Here is a 16001-nt window from a genome sequence, read left to right as displayed (position 1 = left end):
TACAGAGGGCTGTGTCTGGTACAGAGGGCTGTGTATGGTATAGAGGGCTGTGTCTGGTTCAGAGGGCTGTGGCTGGTACAGAGGGCTGTGTCTGGTACAGAGGGCTGTGTCTGGTACAGAGGGCTGTGTCTGGTACAGAGGGCTGTGTCTGGTACAGAGGGCTGTGTCTGGTTCAGAGGGCTGTGTCTGGTACAGAGGGCTGTGTCTGGTACAGAGGGCTGTGTCTGGTACAGAGGGCTGTGTATGGTATAGAGGGCTGTGTCTGGTTCAGAGGGCTGTGGCTGGTACAGAGGGCTGTGTCTGGTTCAGAGGGCTGTGTCTGGTACAGAGGGCTGTGTCTGGTACAGAGGGCTGTGTCTGCAGGTTGTTTGATGAAAGTCAAGCTCATTTGTATATTATCTCTAAGAGGGATATCTCTCATAACCACAGTAAACAGATGGTAGATTTAGTGGAGAGTGGCTTGGAGAAACAGCTCCATGAAATTCTAAATAATCTATGCCATTACTGAGGCGTAGTTGAAGATGGTGGAGAAGAGGAGCCATCATATCTAACGACAGACCTGCCCTTTCAATCTGATGCAGTGATAAAACAGAGTGCTATCAGCACAGAGCTGGATGGAGACAGACATTATGACCAGAGGCAAAAAGCCTGTTAGGCCCTAATGCAGGGCTCTCTGACAGGAAAATGCTGTGCATCCTAAAAAAGAGACAGGTCATCAGTTTTCTCCAGAGAGAGAGAGAGATGGGGGGAGTGGGAGAGAGAGTGTGAGAGTGTGAGTGAGAGAGAGAGAGAGAGAGAGAGAGAGAGAGAGACAGAGAGAGAGAGATGGGGGGGTGAGAGAGTGTGAGAGTGTGAGTGAGAGAGAGAGAGAGAGAGAGAGAGAGAGAGAGAGAGAGAGAGAGAGAGAGTGAGAGAGACAGACAGACAGACAGACAGACAGACAGACAGACAGACAGACAGACAGACAGACAGACAGCATGCTAGGGGTATTATTCTCCTCCCAGGGGTGTGAGAGACAGACAGACAGACAGCATGCTAGGGGTATTATTCTCCTCCCAGGGGTGTGAGAGGGTAATTAAGCTTTAATCACATTGAATTGTCCATTTAAAAGATAACGTGTGATAGTATAAAATATTCATTTTGTCACCTGAGAGAGAGAGAAGAATGTATATTTTAATACCAGTCAGACCTCAGTCTTTCCAGCCCATGTCTCGGAGACTAAGTCGTCTAACAGGAGAATCTCAGTAGAAATAAGAACAAAAAGATCCCATGACTTTATTCCACTTTAGACAAAACTCTTGTTTTGAGGCTAAACAGATAATCCGCAAAGTTTAAACCATTAAGTTATCAAATCTTTTCTGATTTTATTAGTGGTTTGAGAGGAGGATTAAATTGGCATTCGCTCAAATTGAATCATCGATTGACCACAGGCTGCAGTGATTCTGAGAGTGACAGAGAGAGCTGTAAATCTAATCTAATCAGGCCGGGCCTTCCAGGGCCAGCCCACTAAAACATACAGCTAGCAGGCAGCATATAGCCAACACAGCACGCACACACACAGCAAACACAGTACATACTGTACACAGCTAAACACAAGTCACAGTGGAGACGACAACAGGCCAGCCTGACAGTAACAACACCCACCAACCTCACAGAGGGGTGTGGCATAACCACTGCAGTGACAAGTAACTGACCTCTACAGTAACACAAACATTGTCTCTACTGTAATAAATAGACCTAAAGATCCTATATGTATCGTAAAGGACCATCAGTGCTGTAGAGTAACTGGTCTCATGTCTCATCTACCACAGTTCAGGTGACATAACCTCATTATCTATAGGACACATCTACAACAGGTCAGGTGACATAACCTCATTATCCATAGGACACATCTACTACAGTTCAGGTGACATAACCTCATTATCTATAGGACACATCTACTACAGGTCAGGTGACATAACCTCATTATCTATAGGACACATTACTACAGTTCAGGTGACATAACCTCATTATCTATAGGACACATCTACTACAGTTCAGGTGACATAACCTCATTATCTATAGGACACATCTACTACAGGTCAGGTGACATAACCTCATTATCTATAGGACACATCTACTACAGGTCAGGTGACATAACCTCATTATCTATAGGACACATCTACTACAGTTCAGGTGACATAACCTCATTATCTATAGGACACATTACTACAGTTCAGGTGACATAACCTCATTATCTATAGGACACATTACTACAGTTCAGGTGACATAACCTCATTATCTATAGGACACATTACTACAGTTCAGGTGACATAACCTCATTATCTATAGGACACATTACTACAGGTCAGGTGACATAACCTCATTATCTATAGGACACATTACTACAGTTCAGGTGACATAACCTCATTATCTATAGGACACATCTACTACAGGTCAGGTGACATAACCTCATTATCTATAGGACACATCTACTACAGGTCAGGTGACATAACCTCATTATCTATAGGACACATCTACTACAGTTCAGGTGACATAACCTCATTATCTATAGGACACATTACTACAGTTCAGGTGACAGAACCTCATTATCTATAGGACACATTACTACAGTTCAGGTGACATAACCTCATTATCTATAGGACACATCTACTACAGGTCAGGTGACATAACCTCATTATCTATAGGACACATCTACTACAGGTCAGGTGACATAACCTCATTATCTATAGGACACATCTACTACAGGTCAGGTGACATAACCTCATTATCTATAGGACACATTACTACAGTTCAGGTGACATAACCTCATTATCTATAGGACACATTACTACAGTTCAGGTGACATAACCTCATTATCTATAGGACACATTACTACAGTTCAGGTGACATAACCTCATTATATAAAGGATACAAATATTGCAATACAAAGGATTTAGGATCTTGTGTTTATCTGTGGCACACTGGCCGATCTGGTAATTGAAGGACATAAAACATACTGCTACCCTTAGGACCAGAGTCATGGGAGGGAGGGAGGGAGGGAGGGGGAGAGAGATAGAGAGAGAGCGAGAGAGAGAGAGAGAGAGAGAGGGAGGGAGGGAGGGAGGGAGGGAGGTTAATGCTCTATTGGGGACGGTTAGTCTTCCATACTTTATGATGCAGTAACATCCATAATAAAAGCAGAAGTTAAATATAATCACCCCAGGACCAAATGGTTCCTTGTGAACAGAGATGGGAGGGGAATGTGAAAGATGGGGAGTGTGTGCCACTAGCAGAGATTACAGCCAGCATCACAGGACCAGCTTCCTCCCACCACCACTTCCTCTTCCTCTCTGAGGAGGAAGGCAGACAGACCATAGACATAAAGACCCGTCTCCTCTAATTGGTTTATCAGTGGGCCGCCACATCCTCCATCCACAACCACAAACCCCGTGCGCTCATAAATTACATCCCCAAATTGAGCCTGTACGCTTGTTCAGTGTTCAGCCTCTTCATTTGTGAACAGGCCAGCTGCTGAACCGTTTATCTTCACCACAAAGACATTCTGTATTAGTTTCAGCCCCCGAAAACCTCCACTGAAGCCACAGAATGGGCCTCTCTGTCGGCCCAGACGGGTAGGAGAGGTTAGTGATAGGATACAGACTCCATTGAACTGGACTTCATTTTCCCACACCACTCAGATAGTGATGCTACTTCTCCATTCAGTACAAAGCACTGACCACCCTTCTGACAGCTTGGCGATAGGACAGATCTATGGGAGAAACCTTGAGGAGGATGCTGATTAAAAAAACAAACATAAAAGTTATATTTGTCTATAGATAGATAGTATGGGAGAACCTTGTGAAAATCGAGGGAATGTATACGCTGATATAAAAGGCTTATGATGTAATGTTCTATAGATTGTTCTAGAAACCGTATACTGTATATATACACACGCCTGAGAGAATACACGCTGACAGAAAGGCTTATGATGTAGTGTTCTATAGATTATTCTATCAGCCATATACATATACAGTACACGCTGACGAAGGGCCCTAAATTAGATTTCCCTGTCAAATGAATCACTTCATGAAATTAAATATGGGTTGTGAATGTGATTGAAAACAAACAAAGAAATATTTCAGTTTCCCTCCCACATAATGCTGAGTATAGATCTTTGATGCACACACACACACACACACACACACACACACACACACACACACACACACACACACACACACACACACACACACACACACACACACCACACACACCACACACACACACACACACACACACACGGCAGAGGGAACAATCCGTCACAGACTGACAGAATCTATTATGCTCTCAGAAAACGTGTTTAGTAATTATTGTTATGAGCTTACGTCTGGTTGGTTTATTTAAACGACTCTCAACATGTGACCATAGAAGTCTTAAAGCCATTGGTTGTTTGGGTGAGGAGAGAATGTGGCCTAGTTGAATGGTTACTTTGACCTAAATCTCAGAGCTGAGATAAAGATTTCACTGTTTGGGATAATATTTTGAACCTTCTGTAGGCCTCCTGTACAAGGCATTAAGATCACCATACTATGTACAAGGCATTAAACTCACCATACTATGTACAAGGCATTAAACTCACCATACTATGTACAAGGCATTAAACTCACCATACTATGTACAAGGCATTAAACTCACCATACTATGTACAAGGCATTAAGAACACCATACTATGTACAAGGCATTAAACTCACCATACTATGTACAAGGCATTAAGATCGCCATACTACTGTACAAGGCATTAAACTCACCATACTATGTACAAGGCATTAAGATCGCCATACTATGTACAAGGCATTAAACTCACCATACTATGTACAAGGCATTAAACTCACCATACTATGTACAAGGCATTAAGAACACCATACTATGTACAAGGCATTAAACTCACCATACTATGTACAAGGCATTAAGAACACCATACTATGTACAAGGCATTAAGAACACCATACTATGTACAAGGCATTAAGAACACCATACTATGTACAAGGCATTAAGAACACCATACTATGTACAAGGCATTAAACTCACCATACTATGTACAAGGCATTAAACTCACCATACTATGTACAAGGCATTAAACTCACCATACTATGTACAATGCATTAAGAACACCATACTATGTACAAGGCATTAAGAACACCATACTATGTACAAGGCATTAAACTCACCATACTATGTACAATGCATTAAGAACACCATACTATGTACAAGGCATTAAGATCACCATACTATGTACAAGGCATTAAACTCACCATACTATGTACAAGGCATTAAACTCACCATACTATGTACAATGCATTAAGATCGCCATACTATGTACAAGGCATTAAACTCACCATACTATGTACAAGGCATTAAGATCACCATACTATGTACAAGGCATTAAACTCACCATACTATGTACAAGGCATTAAACTCACCATACTATGTACAAGGCATTAAGATCGCCATACTATGTACAAGGCATTAAACTCATCATACTATGTACAAGGTATTAAACTCACCATACTATGTACAAGGCATTAATCTCACTATACTATGTACAAGGCATTAAGATCGCCATACTATGTACAAGGCATTAAGATCGCCATACTATGTACAAGGCATTAAACTCACCATACTATGTACAAGGCATTAAACTCACCATACTATGTACAAGGCATTAAACTCACCATACTATGTACAAGGCATTAAACTCACCATACTATGTACAAGGCATTAAACTCACCATACTATGTACAAGGCATTAGCATATTATTTGTTCATAGTGAAAAGAACATCTGCCACAAAGTCAAAAATAAAAAAAATGTCCCCACCTAATTAAAGCCAAAGATCAACTGTAAATGAATCAAAACCCCTGATTATTAATTATTATCTTTCATAAACCATCTATAAACCATGTCTGCACTTAGCTCATGACAGATGGAAAGATGGAGATTGCAGATTTGCCTCCAAAAACCAACTTTGTCAGTCAATGTCAATTTAAATCCTACCAAATATTTTTTAAACAGTAACCTGTAAACCTCTCCCTTACAAACTCAAATTGGATAAAAAGTTGCAACACCTTACTGTGTGAAGTCCTGATGATCAATTCTTATCTTCCATAAACCTTCATTGTACTATAAAGGAAAGGGAAAAGGGGGATACCTAGTCAGTTGTACAACTGACTGCCTTCAACTGAAATGTGTCTTCTGCATTTAACCCAACCCCTCTGAATCAGAGATCCACCATCCACGTCTTAGGTGCCCGGGGCTCGTGGCAGTTGGAGAGAGAGTTTGGAACGATTTTCCTCCTAAAAAAACTGCCACATTTCACTCAATGTCAATGTAGATCTCCCCAAATCTTTATTAAACAGCGACCTTTGAACTCTCCAATCACAGACCCCATTGAATGTGGTGATTTCCCAACAAGAGCTTTGGCTTTAATTCGCTCTCTCTGGACATAAGCAGGTCTTACATCTCAAATCAGGAAACAGGCCACCAGTGGCATTTACTGAGCAATTAAAAATGGCACAAACGTCTGAACTTCCAAGACAACAAAGGGTGTGTGTGTGTGTGTGTGTGTGTGTGTGTGTGTGTGTGTGTGTGTGTGTGTGTGTGTATTTCTGCTGAAATACAGCTACTGAAAACTACTGTACTACCAGTCCAGTATAACTCTGGGTCCGTTTCCTCCTTGACCTCCCCACTCACCCATCTGTTGCCCATGGCAATGGGGTGGATCTGAGAGGCTGCTCTGGGGTTTTATCCATCTCTTACTGAGACACTATTTAAATAACCTGCCCAAGTTGATATTTCAGCACCTCATCTTCAAACACAATCAAAATGGATAAATGATGATGAGAGCAGATATCTATTCAGCATGCATCTACAGAAGCCTCACAGCAGGGGTCTTTATCATTAAGTCATCATAGAGGGCAGAGAGTGGAGGGGGAGGGAGAGTAGGGGAGAGGTGGAGAGACGTAGAAAGGGGAGAAAGGTGGAGAGATGGGAGAGGAATGAGAGCTGGCGAGGGATAGAGCTGGAGAGGAAGAGAGGGGAGAGAGTAGGAGAGAGATGGAGAGGGGAGAGAGGTGGAGTTAGAGGAAGGAGAGAGGGGGGAAGTGGAGATGGCAGGGAGAGGTGGAGAGAGGGGAGGGAGAGGGGAGAGGTGGAGAGGGGAGAGAGGGGAGGGGAGAGGTAGAGAGAGAGATAGAGAGAGGAGAGAGGAGAGGTAGAGAGAGAGATGGAGAGGGGAGAGAGGTGGAGTTAGAGGAAGGAGAGACGGGGGAAGTGGAGATGGCAGGGAGAGAGGAGAGGTGGAGAGAGGGGAGGGAGAGAGGGGAGAGGTGGAGAGAGGGGAGGGAGAGGGGAGAGGTGGGGAGAAGGGAGGGAGAGGGGAGAGGTGGAGAGATGGGAGAGGAATGAGAGCTGGCGAGGGATAGAGCTGGAGAGGAAGAGAGGGGAGAGAGTAGGAGAGAGATGGAGAGGGGAGAGAGGTGGAGTTAGAGGAAGGAGAGAGGGGGGAAGTGGAGATGGCAGGGAGAGGTGGAGAGAGGGGAGGGAGAGGGGAGAGGTGGAGAGGGGAGAGAGGGGAGGGGAGAGGTAGAGAGAGAGATAGAGAGAGGAGAGAGGAGAGGTAGAGAGAGAGATGGAGAGGGGAGAGAGGTGGAGTTAGAGGAAGGAGAGACAGGGGAAGTGGAGATGGCAGGGAGAGGGGAGAGGTGGAGAGAGGGGAGGGAGAGAGGAGAGAGGTGGAGAGAGGGGAGGGAGAGGGGAGAGGTGGGGAGAAGGGAGGGAGAGGGGAGAGGTGGGGAGAAGGGAGAGGTGGGGAGAGGTGGGGAGAAGGGAGGGAGAGGGGAGAGGTGGGGAGAAGGGCGAGGTGGGGAGAGAGGAGAGAGTAGGAGAGAGATGGAGAGGGGAGAGAGGTGGAGTTAGAGGAAGGAGAGACGGGGGAAGTGGAGATGGCAGGGAGAGGGGAGAGGTGGAGAGAGGGGAGGGAGAGAGGGGAGGGAGAGGGGAGAGGTGGGGAGAAGGGAGGGAGAGGGGAGAGGTGGAGAGAGGGGAGGGAGAGGGGAGAGGTGGAAAGAGGGGAGGGAGAGGGGAGAGGTGGGGAGAAGGGAGAGGTGGGGAGAGGTGAGGAGAAGGGCAAGGTGGGGATAGGGGGGGAGGGGAGAGGTGGAGAGAGGGGAGGGAGAGGAGGGGGGAGGGAGAGGTGGGGAGAGGGGGGAGAGGGGAGAGGTGGGGAGAGGGGGGAGAGGGGAGAGGTGGGGAGAGGGGGAGAGGTAGGGAGAAGGGAGAGGTGGGGAGAAGAGGGAGAAGGGAGAGGTGGGGAGAAGGGGGAGAAGGGAGAGGTGGAACATGCCATGTCGTCTTTCATTATCCTCATGGTTCACGGCGTTACGCTTCAGAAGAGCTCTGGCACAGCTGGTGCTGTCAACATGTCTCTCCTCTCCTCTCTTCTCTTCTCCTCTCCTCCTGCCAGAGGTGTACCAGGCCAACTCTCTTTGTTCTGTATATGGAGTGTGTGGTAGTTAGACTAACCCTCACTGGGTCATCAAAACCATAACTTTCTCCACAAGACCATGGGACCTGGGCAGTGCGTGGGTGACTAGAGATGACCACTGCTGTTAGTCCATCTGGCCTGGCAGTGTCATTGGGCTCTACATGGTTTTAACCATTAATAACTGACTGAATGACTGACTGACTTATTAATGCATTGATGAAAAAGCCAAAAACACAGTAAGCTGGATTTCACCAGCAGGAAAACAACAACAGTTGTTCGAGGTAGTCACTATGGCAACCTCACGTACTTACCAGAACCATTAGATATCTCCTGTATGAAATTTCCCCCATTTTCCAATCCATCAATCTCTAACCAGTCATGTTAATTTAATGTGGTTCCTGATCTGATAAAACAACAAGCACAACCATTGCAGCTCTATGCTGAGAGCTGAGGGCTGGGTGCCCCCCAGACAGTGGCTGTATACTGAGAGCTGAGGGCTGGGTGCCCCCCAGACAGTGGCTGGATACTGAGAGCTGAGGGCTGGGTTCCCCCTAGACAGTGGCTGTATGCTGAGAGCTGAGGGCTGGGTGCCCCTAGACAGTGGCTGTATTCTGAGAGCTGAGGGCTGGGTGCCCCCTAGACAGTGGCTGTATTCTGAGAGCTGAGGGCTGGGTGCCCCTAGACAGTGGCTGTATTCTGAGAGCTGAGGGCTGGGTGCCCCCTAGACAGTGGCTGTATACTGAGAGCTGAGGGCTGGGTGCCCCCTAGACAGTGGCTGTATTCTGAGAGCTGAGGGCTGGGTGCCCCCTAGACAGTGGCTGTATACTGAGAGCTGAAGGCTGGGTGCCCCCTAGACAGTGGCTGTATTCTGAGAGCTGAGGGCTGGGTGCCCCCTAGACAGTGGCTGTATACTGAGAGCTGAAGGCTGGGTGCCCCCTAGACAGTGGCTGTATACTGAGAGCTGAAGGCTGGGTGCCCCCTAGACAGTGGCTGTATACTGAGAGCTGAGGGCTGGGTGCCCATAGACAGTGGCTGTATACTGAGAGCTGAGGGCTGGGTGCCCCTAGACAGTGGCTGTATACTGAGAGCTGAGGGCTGGGTGCCCATAGACAGTGGCTGTATGCTGAGAGCTGAGGGCTGGGTGCCCCTAGACAGTGGCTGTATACTGAGAACTGAGGGCTGGGTGCCCCCTAGACAGTGGCTGTATACTGAGAGCTGAAGGCTGGGTGCCCCCTAGACAGTGGCTGTATACTGAGAGCTGAGGGCTGGGTGCCCCCTAGACAGTGGCTGTATACTGAGAGCTAAGGGCTGGGTGCCCCCTAGACAGTGGCTGTATACTGAGAGCTGAAGGCTGGGTGCCCCCTAGACAGTGGCTGTATACTGAGAGCTGAGGGCTGGGTGCCCATAGACAGTGGCTGTATACTGAGAGCTGAGGGCTGGGTGCCCCTAGACAGTGGCTGTATACTGAGAGCTGAGGGCTGGGTGCCCATAGACAGTGGCTGTATGCTGAGAGCTGAGGGCTGGGTGCCCCTAGACAGTGGCTGTATACTGAGAACTGAGGGCTGGGTGCCCCCTAGACAGTGGCTGTATACTGAGAGCTGAAGGCTGGGTGCCCCCTAGACAGTGGCTGTATACTGAGAGCTGAGGGCTGGGTGCCCCCTAGACAGTGGCTGTATACTGAGAGCTAAGGGCTGGGTGCCCCCTAGACAGTGGCTGTATACTGAGAGCTGAAGGCTGGGTGCCCCCTAGACAGTGGCTGTATACTGAGAGCTGAGGGCTGACTGAGGGAGACAATGGGAACATGTTGTTGAATCTTGACTGAGGGGGAAGATGGGAACATGTTGAATCTTGACTGAGGGAGACAATGGGAACATGTTGTTGAATCTTGACTGAGGGGGACGATGGGAACATGTTGAATCTTGACTGAGGGGGAAGATGGGAACATGTTGAATCTTGACTGAGGGGGACGATGGGAACATGTTGAATCTTGACTGAGGGGGACGATGGGAACATGTTGAATCTTGACTGAGGGGGACGATGGGAACATGTTGAATCTTGACTGAGGGGGACGATGGGAACATGTTGAATCTTGACTGAGGGGGAAGATGGGAACATGTTGTTGAATCTTGACTGAGGGGGACGATGGGAACATGTTGTTGAATCTTGACTGAGGTGCATGATGGGAACATGTTGAATCTTGACTGAGGGGGACGATGGGAACATGTTGAATCTTGACTGAGGGGGACGATGGGAACATGTTGAATCTTGACTGAGGGGGACGATGGGAACATGTTGTTGAATCTTGACTGAGGGGGACGATGGGAACATGTTGAATCTTGACTGAGGGGGACGATGGGAACATGTTGAATCTTGACTGAGGGGGAAGATGGGAACATGTTGAATCTTGACTGAGGGGGAAGATGGGAACATGTTGTTGAATCTTGACTGAGGGGGACGATGGGAACATGTTGAATCTTGACTGAGGGGGACGATGGGAACATGTTGAATCTTGACTGAGGGGGACGATGGGAACATGTTGTTGAATCTTGACTGAGGGGGAAGATGGGAACATGTTGAATCTTGACTGAGGGGGACGATGGGAACATGTTGAATCTTGACTGAGGGGGACGATGGGAACATGTTGTTGAATCTTGACTGAGGGGGACGATGGGAACATGTTGAATCTTGACTGAGGGGGACGATGGGAACATGTTGTTGAATCTTGACTGAGGGGGACGATGGGAACATGTTGAATCTTGACTGAGGGGGACGATGGGAACATGTTGAATCTTGACTGAGGGGGACGATGGGAACATGTTGTTGAATCTTGACTGAGGGGGACGATGGGAACATGTTGAATCTTGACTGAGGGGGACGATGGGAACATGTTGAATCTTGACTGAGGGGGACGATGGGAACATGTTGTTGAATCTTGACTGAGGGGGACGATGGGAACATGTTGAATCTTGACTGAGGGGGACGATGGGAACATGTTGAATCTTGACTGAGGGGGACGATGGGAACATGTTGAATCTTGACTGAGGGGGACGATGGGAACATGTTGAATCTTGACTGAGGGGGAAGATGGGAACATGTTGTTGAATCTTGACTGAGGTGCATGATGGGAACATGTTGAATCTTGACTGAGGGGGACGATGGGAACATGTTGAATCTTGACTGAGGGGGACGATGGGAACATGTTGAATCTTGACTGAGGGGGACGATGGGAACATGTTGTTGAATCTTGACTGAGGGGGAAGATGGGAACATGTTGAATCTTGACTGAGGTAGACGATGGGAACATGTTGAATCTTGACTGAGGGGGACGATGGGAACATGTTGTTGAATCTTGACTGAGGGAGACGATGGGAACATGGTGAATCTTGACTGAGGGGGACGATGGGAACATGTTGAATCTTGACTGAGAGGGAAGATGGGAACATGTTGAATCTTGACTGAGGGGGAAGATGGGAACATGTTGAATCTTGACTGAGGGGGAAGATGGGAACATGTTGAATCTTGACTGAGGGGGAAGATGGGAACATGTTGTTGAATCTTGACTGAGGGGGACGATAGGAACATGTTGAATCTTGACTGAGGGGGACGATAGGAACAAGATCCCATATGAAGACTCTGTCTTATGTTAATGTCTTACACAATAACAGTTAATTGAGCTGACCGTTAATCCTGGTTGGGGTTCAAAGCTGGGAAGTAGAGTTATGGATAACCAGGATCAACTCTGACCTCTGGTTATATCCTACAGCCCAGGCTCAGAGTTTTCCCTGGTCATGTCTCAGGGTCACATCTCCCTAAGTATGACCGATGTCGTAACCCACACCACAAAGGACAACATTTGGAAACAGCATCATGAAACAGGTCACATGCTGCAAACCCCTTCAAACCCCACACAGACAAACACAGTGACATTCATAGAACCCCTTCAAACCCCACACAGACAAACACAGTGACATTCATAAAACCCCTTCAAACCTCACACAGACAAACACAGTGACATTCATAAAACCCCTTCAAACCTCACACAGACAAACACAGTGACATTCATAAAACCCCTTCAAACCCCACACAGACAAACACAGTGACATTCATAAAACCCCTTCAAACCCCACACAGACAAACACAGTGACATTCATAAAACCCCACACAGACAAACACAGTGACATTCATAAAACCCCTTCAAACCCCACACAGACAAACACAGTGACATTCATAAAACCCCACACAGACAAACACAGTGACATTCATAAAACCCCTTCAAACCCCACACAGACAAACACAGTGACATTCATAAAACCCCACACAGACAAACACAGTGACATTCATAAAACCCCTTCAAACCCCACACAGACAAACACAGTGACATTCATAAAACCCCTTCAAACCCCACACAGACAAACACAGTGACATTCATAATAGCTATTTATTTCCTCCCACTACTCCAGTTCTCAGGCTTTTCCCAAAGTAGCATATCACAACAACCATGGAATCATCATCAGCACCATGTGGGGTCTATGAATCAGAGGATCTCACACACACACACACACACACACACACACACACACACACACACACACACACACACACACCAGAGAATAATGCCACCGGACATCTGTCAACATGTCACCAATCAAACACACCCTGGTATATACAGAATTCATCCTTGTCCTGGTCACTACAGAAATATCTGAAAACATCTGTTCAATCGCCCTTACCAACGGATTATTGACTCGTGGTTAACCTTTCATTTTTTACCAGATTATAATTTGGGAAGGAGGACTTGTTGTCAACATGTCAAACAAAGATCTATATACAGTATCAGCATGAAATAATATCAGCCTCACAATGGGACTATAATATGGCTCTACATGGGACCATAATATGGCTCTACATGGGACCATAATATGGCTCTACAGGGACCATAATATGGCTCTAAATGGGACCATAATATGGCTTTACATGGGACCATAATATGGCTCTAAATGGGACCATAATATGGCTCTAAATGGGACCATAATATGGCTCTACAGGGACCATAATATGGCTCTACATGGGACCATAATATGGCTCTACATGGGACCATAATATGGCTCTACATGGGACCATAATATGGCTCTACAGGGACCATAATATGGCTCTAAATGGGACCATAATATGGCTTTACATGGGACCATAATATGGCTCTAAATGGGACCATAATATGGCTCTAAATGGGACCATAATATGGCTCTACAGGGACCATAATATGGCTCTACATGGGACCATAATATGGCTCTACATGGGACCATAATATGGCTCTACATGGGACCATAATATGGCTCTACAGGGACCATAATATGGCTCTAAATGGGACCATAATATGGCTCTACATGGGACCATAATATGGCTCTACATGGGACCATCTGATAAGGCCTACTGTAGTCAGTAGAAACATAACAGTGGCCTACTGTAGTCAGTAGAAACATAACGGTGGCCTACTGTAGTCAGTAGAAACATAACAGTGGCCTACTGTAGTCAGTAGAAACATAACGGTGGCCTACTGTAGTCAGTAGAAACATAACAGTGGCCTACTGTAGTCAGTAGAAACATAGCAGTGGCCTACTGTAGTCAGTAGAAACATAACGGTGGCTTACTGTAGTCAGTAGAAACCTAACAGTGGCCTCCCAAATGGGACACTATTCCCTACATAGTGCACTACTTTTGACCAGTGCCATTTGGGACGCAAGCATATACTGTGTGTGAAGCATTTGCATTGCTGTTTGGAGTCAATCGAGTTTAGGGGATTCTACCTGTGAGATCCCCCTGACGTTCTGAACCTCACAGATGGTGATGATGTGGAGTTGGGGGGAATCTATAGCCCACGTCAGCTTTACTCGGTATAGCAGGCCTTGACCTATATAAAATGACACCAACCACAGACTAGGCCTACAACGGTATTATTATACTACTGGGAATAAACGTCTCGTTAATCGTTATTGGTCGTTACCGCGTGTCACGATGCAAAGGGCAGAGAGCACATTCATAGGTCGCATGCATAAAAGAGGGAGTTAGCCTAGAATAATTGCTGCAGCGTGAAATGTCTGTGTCGGTCTACGTGGTTGCTGCACCCGCTTTCTCCTCTCAAATGTCTCACATCTTTACGACACATAGGCCTATATAGGCCTCATCACTAAACTGTTACCTAATTGATAGGCTTCCAATAGGGAATTCATTCACGATTATATAATTTACAGCTGGCCACGCCATTGATAGACTGTTGACATCAATAGCCTAATCCCTTGAACTATAATGCCGGCCGGCAAAACATATTTTCTCCACACAAAGGATGGAATATAGCATAATAAATGAATTAATATGGTAAATTAAATAATAATTATCATCACACGATAAGCAGCCAGCACAAACTAGACAACGACAATAATGTATTTTATCATAGCCTAGAGACGCTCTGAATCACATTGTCGCTTATTGCTGCCTGTGTTGTCCTTTGATCAAATGATGTTCCTTTCGTCTCTAAAAACACCGACATAATGTCGAGCCTCCATATTCACCCCTGACGCCAACAACATAAATATCAGCAACATCATCGGTGTCTATGGGAAATCCACAACTGGACCGCCACCCCATCCTCTCTTGGACTTGACACATCCATCCACTGCACCAAATGCGCATTATTCACATAGCAAAGCAGCGAGGATTTCATCATACATACACAGCACAGCCTACACAAGACAACAGCATTAAAAAATCATAACCACCAGCAGAAAAATGTAATTAAAAGAGCCCACAAATCTCACCTGTTAAAGCAAACGTGGACAGGGTTTTCTCTCTTCTCGCAGCTGTAGGAATAGAAGAGGATGAGTTGGTTTTTGTCTCCTGTCTCCGGGCAGTGCTCTGACTCGTTCCCTGCTGCAGCCTCACAGCCTGTGGTCCTCTGCTCCGTTCTCCGGTTCTAGCACCAGCTCCCTTTTCCCGAGCCGCTGTCAAACGAGCAGCGCTCTTGCTGCCGCCGTCTCGCGCACGCGCAACCCACCGCTCCGGTGCAGGAAGAATGCAGGAGCTCAGGAACGAACGGAGCGCGCAGCTGCAGCGACCCCGGCTAATGAGCGGCTGCGACCGGACCTGCAGACAGATGGATGGATGATTGGAAGAAAGAAAAAAATATTGAAAAAAGATGGATGATGATTAAAAAAAATAGATGACAAATTACAGATGGATGATGGTGTGCTGTGGATAAAACAATAATTGTGCAGCAGTAGACCTTTTATATCTGCCCTATGAATTAGTCATGTTTGGTGATAAAGATTAGCACTCTGTAGGCTAGGCTTGGTGTTTTCACGGACTGTTAGGATACTGCTATAGGCTGGGAATCCAGACCCCAAAATAAGAACGTTTTGTACAGTACCATATTTAATTTGGGGAGGGGTTTGGGGGATATGATGAACATATTGTGAGAGAATCAC

General features: G+C 46.4%; 1 protein-coding gene across 2 annotated transcripts in view; it reads right to left on the bottom strand.

Moving 5' to 3' along the window:
- The window catches only part of LOC110499800 (neuronal cell adhesion molecule), a 126460-nt gene extending 110814 nt beyond the window's left edge, over positions 1-15646 (bottom strand). For both annotated transcript variants that reach the window (XM_090213457.1, XM_090213458.1), the window contains exon 1: positions 15336-15646. The gene's annotated coding sequence lies outside the window, so the exon portion shown is untranslated. The remainder of the gene's footprint in view (positions 1-15335) is intronic.
- Positions 15647-16001: the final 355 nt, after the last annotated feature.

This window comes from Oncorhynchus mykiss, chromosome 21 (genome assembly GCF_057628025.1).
Source record: "Oncorhynchus mykiss isolate SJ-2025 chromosome 21, ASM5762802v1, whole genome shotgun sequence".
Classification (NCBI taxonomy): Eukaryota; Metazoa; Chordata; class Actinopteri; order Salmoniformes; family Salmonidae; genus Oncorhynchus; species Oncorhynchus mykiss.
Note: the sequence above shows the minus strand (reverse complement) of the source record. Positions and strands in the feature narration are given on the sequence as shown.